The sequence below is a fragment of the Dipodomys ordii genome, unplaced genomic scaffold (assembly GCF_000151885.1).
Source record: "Dipodomys ordii isolate 6190 unplaced genomic scaffold, Dord_2.0 Scaffold8, whole genome shotgun sequence".
In the NCBI taxonomy this organism is placed as follows: domain Eukaryota; kingdom Metazoa; phylum Chordata; class Mammalia; order Rodentia; family Heteromyidae; genus Dipodomys; species Dipodomys ordii.
The window spans coordinates 20,899,732-20,911,424 of NW_012267224.1; positions in this window are offsets into that span (position 1 = coordinate 20,899,732).

Sequence of the window (11,693 nt, forward strand, 5' to 3'; positions counted from 1 at the left end):
TCTGTACAATATTTTCACAATAAAAAATTAAAAATAAATGAAATATTGCAGTTCCTAGCCAGCCTGTGCAGAAAAGTTCATAAATTTTGTGAAGAAATTAAAGAGAAAATGTCCTAATTATAGAAGTGGGCATATGGAGACTCTTAACACCATTTGTGGAGAAGGCTTCTTAGGAGGCAAAGAAAACATTTCCTTAGCATGACATTTCAGACCCACATCTAATAGCTTTAGTCTCCATGCACCCATTCTCAATGAGATGCTTTACTGTGATCAAATCAGTCTTTCCGTTCCTCCATCTATTATGTGATAAGCATTCTTACCTGGAAATAAGTGTCTTGTTCATTTCTATAGACCCAACTTCTATTCAAAATCTACTTCAACAATGTTGGACATCCTAGACTTTGGGATGACTCTTTCAATGCCTGCTTTCAATGTTGCTGCTTATCTATTGGGCTTAGGTGTTGGCCATCTTGTTGCACTGCTGGCTAGCTTCTAGTTGGTGCTTTTGTAAAACAATACTCTGGCCTAACACTTTGCACTTGTAAGGTATTCAGACTGTATTTTGTGGATAGTGATGTTTTTAAGTAGTTCTTGGAGAAGCTGTCCTTGAGTAGCACTCTTCCTTGTAAATTTATCAGTAGTGTAGTCATAGGAGCTGCACTGAACAATTTTAAATGATCTTGCTGACAACTGACTTCTACTGCAGATTCTGTGACAGGGTCATGTTGCTAGGATTCCCTGCCAGGGGTTGGCAGAGTGCACTTCTCATACAATGGAAGGTGAGAAGATCTGAAAGCTCTAAAACCAAGCAGGTGCAGATGACTGCACTATCTGACTCCAATCCAGCTTCTAAAATGATAAAAATGGGTGTGATTTCTAGCAGTCAGGAATGAAAGCTAGAGCTATAACTTGGGGGAAAATATATGGCTATATCATATGCATATGGTCTTTTCTGTATGAAAAAATATGTTTCATTTCCTGTATGAATGACCCATGATCTCAGTGTTGCTGATACATCGTGAGGAGGGTCATATATAGACATGCTGTCCTGTAGAAAACTGGCCATTTCTGGAACTTTGTTCAGATAACTATGCTTTGTAAGTAACCAAAACTGAACTTTACTTGAGGGGTCATTAGGAATAAGAAGTTGATTACTTATAAGTCAAATACCGTCATGCTCTGATAGGGAATAAAAACTAGTTCTAACTTTGTACAAAATTATACCTAAAATGTTAATCACTATTCATTACATTTTCTCAAGTTTTATTATTATAATTATGTGTGGTGTGTGTGTGTGTGTGTGTGTGTGTGTGTGTGTGTGTGATGATAACATCCTCTCACTCCCTGTTCTTATTCACGGCAGGTGTTCTATAGCTTGGGAAACACACTTTCACTCTAGCATTTTGCTGATTCATTGGAGATAGTTTGTGCTGTTGAATAATTGGAGAAACTCCAAGTGATATAAACATACTGTACTGTTAGAATGTAGACAGACTTAGAACTTGATTGGTCCAAAGTCCTAGATTCAAATTTCAGAAACTTAAAGTACCAAGACACAGGTGAATGATAGTTTCTATGGTTGGAACATGTCCCCAAAGTTCATGTGCTGCTGGATACCTAATTCCCAATTTAGCAGGGTGGGAAGTGGAGCTTAATGAGATGGAGGAATATAATGAGAGTTCTGACCTCGTCAGTGCCTTGATGGTATGCTGATAACTTGAAGTGTGCTTGCTAAAAAGTTGAGATCATGGGGCTGGGAAATTGGCTCAGTGGTAGAGTGCTTGCCTTGCATGCCTGAGGCCCTAGGTTCGATTCCTCAGCACCACATAAGCAAAAAGAAAAAAGCCAGAAGTGGTGCTGTCGCTCAAGTGGTAGAGCGCTAACCTTGAGCTGAAGAGCTGAGGGACAGCACCCAGGCCCAGAGTTCAGGCCCCACGACCGGACCCCCCCCAAAAAAAGTTGAGATCAGCTCCTGCCTATGTTCTCATTCTTTCCTGTGCTTTTTCCTTCTACCTTCAGCTATGGAATGACACAGCAAGAAGGTCTTCACCAGAGGCCAGAATCTTGATACTGGATCCCCCAGCCTTCAGACATATAAGAAACACAAAACTGTTGTTCTTTATCAGTTACTCAGTCTCAAGTATCTTGCTATAGCTTTAGAAAGTTGACTGTAACAAAAAAAATAACATAACAAAGGGAAATATACAGCAAAAGGACCAAACTATTAGAGGGAATCAGGTGACTCATTGCAACAATGAGATGCACAAGACACTATGTTGGAAAGCAAACTTTATAATTTAGGGGGGGGCAAGTGTGGTTGTGGAAGTGGGAGGGAAGGGATGATAGGGGAAAAACAAAGGAGGAGGCAACAATTCTTGATAAGAAATGTATTCATTACCTTGTTCACGTAACTGTAACCCCTCTGTACAGTATTTTCACAATAAAAAACTTATTAAAAAACTTATTAAAATGTTAAAAAAATAAATTAAAAAAAACAGAAAAAGAAAAAAAAAAGAAATTAGCTTTCCATACCTAGAGAATTTACTGGGAGGAAGAAAAGTCTTTACAATAAATGATACAATGAACTGGGCTGTTGCCTTTTATAATATACCAAAGTCAGCATAAAATGGATCCAAGATTAAAATGTAAAAGTTCCATTAACTATAAAACAGTTAGAAGTAAAATAGAAGTTCCTCCTTGTGAACTTACTTATAGGTTTTATATACAACAGCAGAAGCACAAATAGCAAAATAAAACACAGATATGCTGGATATCACCAACATTTACATCAAGAAAGTTAAAAAAACCCTCAACTCCTCAAAACAAAACAATAATAACAAAAAAGAAACTGAAAACCCAGTGATTAATTTTTGTAAACCATATATCTGATAAGCAATGTGTACCTGATAATGTGATAAGCAATGTGTACCTGAATATATACTTTTTTTGTCAGTCGTGGGGCTTGAACTCTGGGCCTAGGTGATTTCCCTAACCTCTTCAGCTCAAGGCGAGTGCTTTACCACTTGAGCCACAGTACCACTTCCAGTTTTCTGGTGGTTAATATGAAATAAGTCCCATAGACTTTCCTGTTCTGTCTGGCTTTGAACCACGGTCCTCAGATCTTAGCCTCCTGAGTAGCTAGGATTACGGGTGTGAGCCACCAGCACCTGGTTATAAATAATTTTTATGACTCAACAGTAAAAAGATGTCCCTTGGAACCAGTGATTCATGCTTGTAATCCTAGTTGCTCCAGAGTTTAAGATCTGAGGATCATGGTTCAAAGCCAGCCTTGGCAGACAAATCCAAGAGACTCTCATCTCCAGTTTGCCAGAAAAAAGTCAGAAGTGAAGTGTGGCTCAATGGTAGAGCACCAACCTTTTATGAAAAAGCCAAGCAAGCTGTGGCAAGCCACTCTCTAGAACTCTGGGAAAGCCCTGTGTCCAAGCCCCAGTATGGCAGACAAATAAGACTAAAAACTAACAAAAGATCTGAATAGACATTTCTGTAAGGACCTACAAATAGCTAATAAGCTCATGGAAAGATATTCAACATCTGTATCTAAGAAAATAAAAATCTTCAGATTTATCCCTAATGGGTACATGAGGCGGTAACAAATGTAGAAAAAGTGAAGTTGAAGTACTCATGTATTTCATATATGAATGTAAATTATATTTACAGATATCAAAGCAGGGGCTTTAGGGAATGGTCTAACCATTGTGTAAGTGCTTAAACATGGGCTTACCATATGATCTAGCAATTACACTCTTCCATATGTACCTAAAGAAAATAAAATTGTTCACATCCATACAGAAATTTGTATCTCAACATTCATAGCAATAATATTCTTACTTGGCAGAGAGAAAAGCAACTGAAACTATTCATTAACTGATTGATAGATAAATAAAATAAAATATGGTGGAATATCATTCAGCAATGAAAACAAATGAGACATCATCAATATGTACTACAACATTAATGACAAGCATTATGTCAATTGAAGAAGTCAGCCCACAAGGATCACACACACTATGATTCCATTTACATGACATGTCCAAAACAGGTAATTCTACAGAGATAGAAAAATCTTATAAGACAAAAAACAATGTCAAAATGAAACAATAAAAATTTAAATACAATGTAATCTCAACCCAAAGTTCTAAATTTGCTGTCAATGAATAATTTAGCCACTTATTACTCATCATGACAAAAATCAGTATTCTCTCATGCCTATGATTCATTTCTCATGCCAGTACTATAATTCTCTTTCTGAACATTATTAGTAAAGTTTTACCTCAGTCTGAAAACTTGGAACATTATTATCTTTTTCATCTACTAGGAATTTCCAAGAAAAAATGTATAATAATTTTTACTTAGGTTTAAATTGAAAATACTCCATTCTTGTTTAAATGAAACTAGTTTTAAAATGTAGATCTTTATTATATGAAAGAACTCGGTAAGAATGCGGAAAGAATAAGTGCTCTCACAATATTTCAAATAGGATTCAATTTACACATCATTGTGTAAATTAGGAGAAAAAACATTTGTTGTGAATTTTATTTAATAGCAAATACACATTCAAGGAAAAACAATTTACTCTATCACAGTATCTAATTTCAAGTTCTCAAATTGAATAACATCATATCAAATTGATGATAAAAGACTTATTAAAAAGTATGATGGGAAGTGGCGCTGTAGCTCAAGTGGTAGAGCGCTCGCCTTGAGCTGAAGAGCTGAGGGACAGCGCCCAGGCCCAGAGTTCAAGCCCCACGGCCGAAAAAAAAAAAAAAGTATGATGGGGTGGGGGTGAATGGACTTTAGAAGTGTCCTATGTTTAGTCAAGAAGTGAAAAATGGATATTTAACCTAATGTTTTGCTTCCCCCCGCCCCAAATTTAACAAAGAGCACTCCACTTCTACTGGATTCTCTGCAAAACATTATTATGGATAACTCAATTCGCATAGTATTGACATGAGTGTTAACATCTTCAAAAAACAGTATTAGTAAGACAGGATTGACATACAATTATCATATATTTAAAGTGGGAAATTTTTAAGTTTTCATATGTGATACCCTTAGCCATTGTCACCTACCCATCTCTTCCAAAAATCTCCAATCACTCCACAGTATGGTTGGTAAATGTCTCTCAGCGCCTACTGTATTCTTAGTACTGAGCTATAACTCAGTGGACAGCTAAAGCAGATGGAATCCAAATCTTTATAGAACTCCTGTCACATCATGATAGTAGCTTTAAACCAGAGTTACAAAAGTCAGCACAAGAACACGGCTATATATTACAAGCTATAGGAAAGGTTCTTTATATCTGTATACATTGGTTTTATTTCCAAAATATTTCTGAGCTTTCTTACTTACATCTGGAATATTTCATAGTTGTTTATGTGGGAGTTATAGTTAATCCTGATAATCACCTTAACTGGGTCCCAGATAGGAGATTGCCCAAACACACTCTGGGTGTGTCTGTGAAGGAGTTTCTAGAGAATGTTGGCTTGGGGGAGAGCAATTTAGGGGTGATGGTGATAAGACTTACCTCCAAATGCATAGGTAGCCCCATCTTACAGGTTGGGGTTGGAGCTTGAATGGAACAAAAAGGAAGACAGACGGAAGAAGCCAGACAGTGTGTGAACATCAAACTCGCACTTGCTTAGTCTTCCAATGGAAACTCATATTCATGACTCTCCCGGGAGCTTGCTGGCCTTCAGCCATGGACTGGGGTGGGTGGCATTCATGATCCCCTTGTTCTAAGGCTTCCTGCTGGCCCGGTTCTCTGGCTCTCGAACTTGCAGGCAGCTCTGGGAGGGTCTATCCAATATTTGTTCAATCTCATAAATCCCCTCTTACAATTGTACTTATTTATTTATTTACTTATTTGTGTGTTTAATCAGTCAGTGCATTTATTTGTTTATCTATTCTTTTAGTTCTGTTCCTCTAGAGAATCCTAATACAATGGGCTTTTATCATAAGTCCGAACATGTACACGAACCACTTTCAGTTGCATCTTTTGGCTTTTAATCTTGAAAAGACTAAGTTGTTTGATGCATGGGAAGAACAATAAACAATAAAAAGGAATATGATTTATTGCTTGATGTTGGCCAGAAGGACAATACTGGAAATGAAAAGCCTCTCCCTTCCCCGTTACCATGTTACCCCAGGTGCCTTTCCAGAAAATAAACGCCAGTAACGAAGATTAAAAACATGGAGAAAACCTTTGTTAAAAACAATAAATGAGATAAACATACTTACCAAATTCAAATTCTGTAATTCCATGACTTCAGAAAGAATGCCAGCTCTAAATAAGATGGTTTCTTGATTAATTGAAAGAAGCCATAGCTTTCAAATATGAAATATTTGCCAATAGTATTTGGGCCACTTGGATGACATATTCCCCTGCTCAGAGGTTCATAATTCACTGCAGTGTTTAGTAGATTTATTGGAAAATAATAATGTTATTTTTCCCCTCTAAACCCTCAAAACCCAGAAAGAACATTTGTTGAAAAGAAGGATCATTTATCACTGTAGATTCTTGCCAACTTTGAACTCCAAGGAAATGCACCAAATGGAGAGAGTCAATATTTAATCTAGAATTACATGCAGGTATTTGCTCCAAAGAAAAGGAAGCTGGAAGGAGGGGAGACACTTTAAAGCAAAGACATAAAGCAAAAGGAAGTTTGTGGAAGCTGGAGGCATTGGAGGGAGGAGGTGGTGCCAGATATGGGTGCAGAGGTGATAGATATGATGCAGATCTGCCTGCCTCTTCCCTACTGCAAGGGGCAGCTCCATTTTCTGCCTGTCTCCTCCTGCCTGGTTTACATGTAACTTGAACGCTTTAAAACCCACCTTCATCTGTTAATTTTATACCTTTTCTTTCTGTTTCTGGAATCCTCCTGGATTCCTTCTCCTGCCTGCCTCTTGGGCTTTGGGAGCTACACACCCTCTCTTTGTGACCTGTGGGACACAAAGGCCCCCAAGTTTACCTCAGTGCATTGGTTCGATTCTGTACCTAATTTGTGCCCCTTTTGGCTTCCCTTGTTGTTGTTGTTTTGTTGTCAGTCACGGGGCTTGAACTCAGAGCCTGGGAACTCTCTGAGCTTTTTTACTCAAGGCTAATACTCTATCACTTTGAGCCAGAGCACCACTTCCGGTTTCCTGGTAGTTAATTGGAGATAAGCGTCTCACACACTTTCCTGTCTGGGCTGGCTTTGAACCATGATCCTCAGATCTCAGCCTCCTAAGTAGCTAGGATTCCAGGCGTGAGCCTCCAGCACCCAGCTTGATTTTTTTTTCAATCTAAAAAATGATTGCACAGAAGGCAAAAGGTAGTTTAGAAAACATTAGGGAAGAAATTTGAAGACTGGGTGGGGTGTGTGGCTCAGTGATAAGTGCATGTGTTTAGGATTCCTGGGCCCTGAGTTCCATCCCAGCACTACAGGAAGAAAAAAAAAAAAAGACAAGAATCAAGTTAATGGAGGACCCTGCAAACCAACAATGGCAATAGGAATGAATGAACAAAAGGAAAAGGAATCGTCTCAGGGGCTGAGAAACAGAACAAAATTGCATATTAAAGTAATTCTTGCAAGGGTAATAGAATACGGAATATGGATCACAAGTGAGGACACCAGGTTAGATGAGAAGCCGTTATTCAGTTATCAGAAGAAGTGGCAAGAAAAAAATTAAGCTTGAATGTCACTGAGGCATTTCTCATCTACTTCTGAGATGCGGGAGAATCAAAGTCAGCTCATCTATAGGATAGCCAGATAATCTTCTTCTCATGGTTACACATGTAAATCAGGCTGTATTTGAACTTTCAGATGTTGGCTTAATTCCTATTGAATCAGAAGTAAAAGAAGAGGGATTATTTTACTTATTTCCCTTGAAAGATGATAATGCGCATATGCTTAATAATTGGAAATGTTTGGATGTTTTTTACTAGAGCTTTCAATAGCATAAAAATATGTATGATTACATAATCTAAAAATTGCAGTGGTTTTTAGATTAACAACAACCTTGGAATCAGAAGAACTGGATTTGCATCTCAGTGCTAGCACTTTTTATTATTATTTTTTGGTTTTTTAATCTTAAGAATATTATTTTTAAGAAAACCTTTCTGAACCTCAGATTTGCTTAGTGGACTAATATACAAGCTCTGCCATCAAGCTTCCAGACTTGGATCCATGTTTGCATTTACCAGCTGTATAGATGTGGGCAAGTTACCAACGTCTCCAAGCTCACACTTCACAGACTCCATTCTCAAACTCCTCATTTGTAAACTGGGGCTAATTAAAACGCCTATAGCATAAAATATTGTGGGGAAGAACAGGAGATAGTTTACTGCAATCTGTGACAGAGATTTTAGTTGCCATTATTACTATACCAACATCTTTTCCTATTCAGTTTCATGAATTAAATGAGTTTTAAGTCCTAGAGTAATTTTCCCTTCCCTCTCCTCTCCTTCCTTCTCCTTCTCCTTTCCTTTCTTCCCTTCTTTCCTCCCTTTCTCCTTACTTCATCCCCTCCATCCCTTTCCCTTCTCCCTCCCTCTTTTTTCCTCTTTCTTCTTACCCTTCCACCACTCACTTTTTTTTTTTTTTTTGTAGTGCTGGAAAGTAGAACCTGAGGCCTTGCACATGCTAGGCAAGCATTCTATCACTGAGCATACCCACAGCCTTTTTTTTTTGTTATTATTTTGTTTTTGAGATAAGATCTCACTCTATCTTTGCCTGGGCTGGCCTGGAACATTAGATCTTCTAGCCTCTGCTTCCCAAGTAGCTGGAAATATAGGCATGTACTAACATGCCAGGCATATAATAATACCTTTGTAGTCTAATAGCATGAACTTACTTGAGTCATAATATTTTAAACAAATGGCATAGTGTTGTATATATATATATATATATATATATGTACACACACACATATATATATATATGTAGTTGTTGTTTGTTTGTAGTTTGTGGTGCTTGAGCTCAGGGCCTGAGTGCTGTCCCTGAAATTTTGTACTGAAGGCTAGTGCTCTACAACTTTAAGTAACAGTACCACTTCTCGTTTCCTGGTGGTTAATTGGAGATAAATGTCTCATGGACTTTCTTACTAGGCTGGCTATGAGCTATGATCCTCAGAGCTCAGCCTCTTGATTAGCTAGGATTATAGGCATAGCCACCTGTACCTGGCCAAGATATATAATTTTAAAGCAGGATTCTATTCATTTCAAAAGACTAGTTTCCAGAACACTTGATGGCAATATTTATTAAAATATTAAAACAAATGCATCTCTTGGTGTTAAACTGCACACAATGGAAAAGTCTCAAGTAGCAGTGATTTAAACAAGATGAAGGAATTGGAATATTACGTAGGGGATTAATTTGTTCAAAGTGCACTCTGTGTACATATAGAAGTGTTACAATGAAATCCCCTCTTGTTACAAATATATGCTATGGAGGACTTTTTTTCTTATTCATGTTCAAAGTATGAAGATGTACCTCAGGGTAAGAGGTCCAGGAGTCTTATGTATCTGCTCTAGGTACTACACATTACATCTATTCTCAAGATTACCTCATGGTCTTAGCTGGCCTCTCATGAACCAGCCATTATGGAAAAGGGAAAAATGAATACAGTTATTAGGATCACAAGGGATCCTAGCATATATCCCTTATAAATTCTTTTACATATCTGCTCTTGAAGTCACATATAAAAGTTATGCTCACATTTTTGTGACCATCACATGGTCACATTTAGCTGAAAAGAAGAATAGATGTGTGTGTGTGTGTGTGTGTGTGTGTGTGTGTTGGTGTGTGTGTTGGTGTGTGCCAGTTCTGAGGCTTAAAACTCAGGACATGGGCACTGTCACTGAGCCTTTATTTTTTTCTCAAAACTAGTGTTTTTTTGTTAGTAAATTGGAGATAAAAGTCTGAGTAGCTAATAGGTATGAGCTACTGGTGACTAGCAATATGTGGTATTTTATCCTGAGGTTCTAATACCAGTAAGGAAGGAGAAAATGGATTTGCAGGTAGACATCCAATTTTCCCTGTCACCATTTCCAATAAATCTCAGAAGTCATTGTAAGGATTGCATGAGGAAAATCCCAGAACTCTCTATGGTCATAATAAGACCATGTTTTGTTCAAATAATGTTTTAAAAATGTTTATCTAAAAAGAAAACAAGTTTGCTTCATCCCAAAAATACAAGCTAAATTAAATAGGTTTTCAAGTTGATGGAACTTAGCAAATAACTGATTAGTGCTAATTGACTATAATATTGAATAGAAAACAGACACAGAAGATACTTTAATGAGGTAGTCATTTATTCAGGTGACTTCCTAGTTTAAAACAAATAGAATCCTTTATTTGAATATGACAATTATAAGCAATAGAGGAAGTAAGAACAGCAAGATTTTTCCCTTTCAACATTTTCCCTTTTACCCCAGAAAGGTGAAAAACCCCCAAACTGGTTATTTCTGAAGGGTGAAGTTATGCAAATTGCACTGGGAAGGAAAATACTCATGGGAAAAGAACTCCCTAAGAAGGCCCCTACAAACCACCTTTCTCCACAAGAATCTATGGTGGCTGTCGTGACTAAAGGAGTTTTCTGTGTTCTGAAGGATGGTATGGTATATTCGTTAGCTTTCTTTTACTGTAACAAAAATGTCAGAGGCAATAACATTATACAAAGAGAAGATTGTGCTGGGAAGGTGGCTGAGTGGTAGAGTGCTTGCTTTGCATGGATGAGGCCCTGAGTTTGCTTCCTCAGCACCACATAGCAGAAAAAGCCAGAAGTGGCACTGAGGTAGAGCGCTAGCCTTGAGCTGAAGAGCTGAGGGACAGCGCCCAAGCCCAGAATTCAGGCCCATGACTGACAGAAAAAAAAAAGAGAGAAGATATATTTTGGCTCATGGTTGTGAGGGCCTTGGTCTATATCTGTGTGGCCCTCTTGTTTTATGGGAGAAGCACATCATGGAGCACATTCAAGAAGCCTCCAGTGAACAGAGCAGCTGGCAGCATGCTCCTGGCAGTTCTTAGGAATAGAGGCAACCCTCCTCCTATAGGACACCTATCTTGCCTATAGTGTAGAAAAACCTAATGCTTCAGATGTTTCTTTCTGAACTCTTTGTGTCCAAAATTTTTCAAGTAAGAAAAGAGCTTTCTTTTCTTTCCTTTTTTTCTCCTTTCCTTTTCTTTCCTCCCACCCTCCTTCCTTTCCTCCCTCCCTCCCTCCCCCTCTCTTTCTCTCTTTTGTTCTCTCTCTCTTTTGTTCTCTTTCTTCCTTCCTTTTTCTTTCTTTCTTTCTTTCTTTCTTTCTTTCTTTCTTTCTTTCTTTCTTTCTTTCTTTCTTTCTTTCTTTCTTTCTTTCTTTCCCTCCCTCCCTCCCCCTCTCTTTCTCTCTTTTGTTCTCTCTCTCTTTTGTTTTCTTTCTTTCTTTCTTTCTTTCTTTCTTTCTTTCTTTCTTTCTTTCTTTCTTTCTTTCTTTCTTTCTTTCTTTCTTTCTTTCTTTCTTTCTTTCCTTTTCTTTCTTTCTTCCACTTTTGCAGCCAGGCAACATTGGTTCATACCTTTAATCCTAGCTACTCAGGAGGCTGAGATCTGAGGATAGCAGTTCAAAGTCCAGGTAGAAACCTCTGCAAAACTCTTATCTCCAATTAACCGTCAGAAAACCAGAAGTGGTGCTGTAGCTAAAAGTGGTAGTGT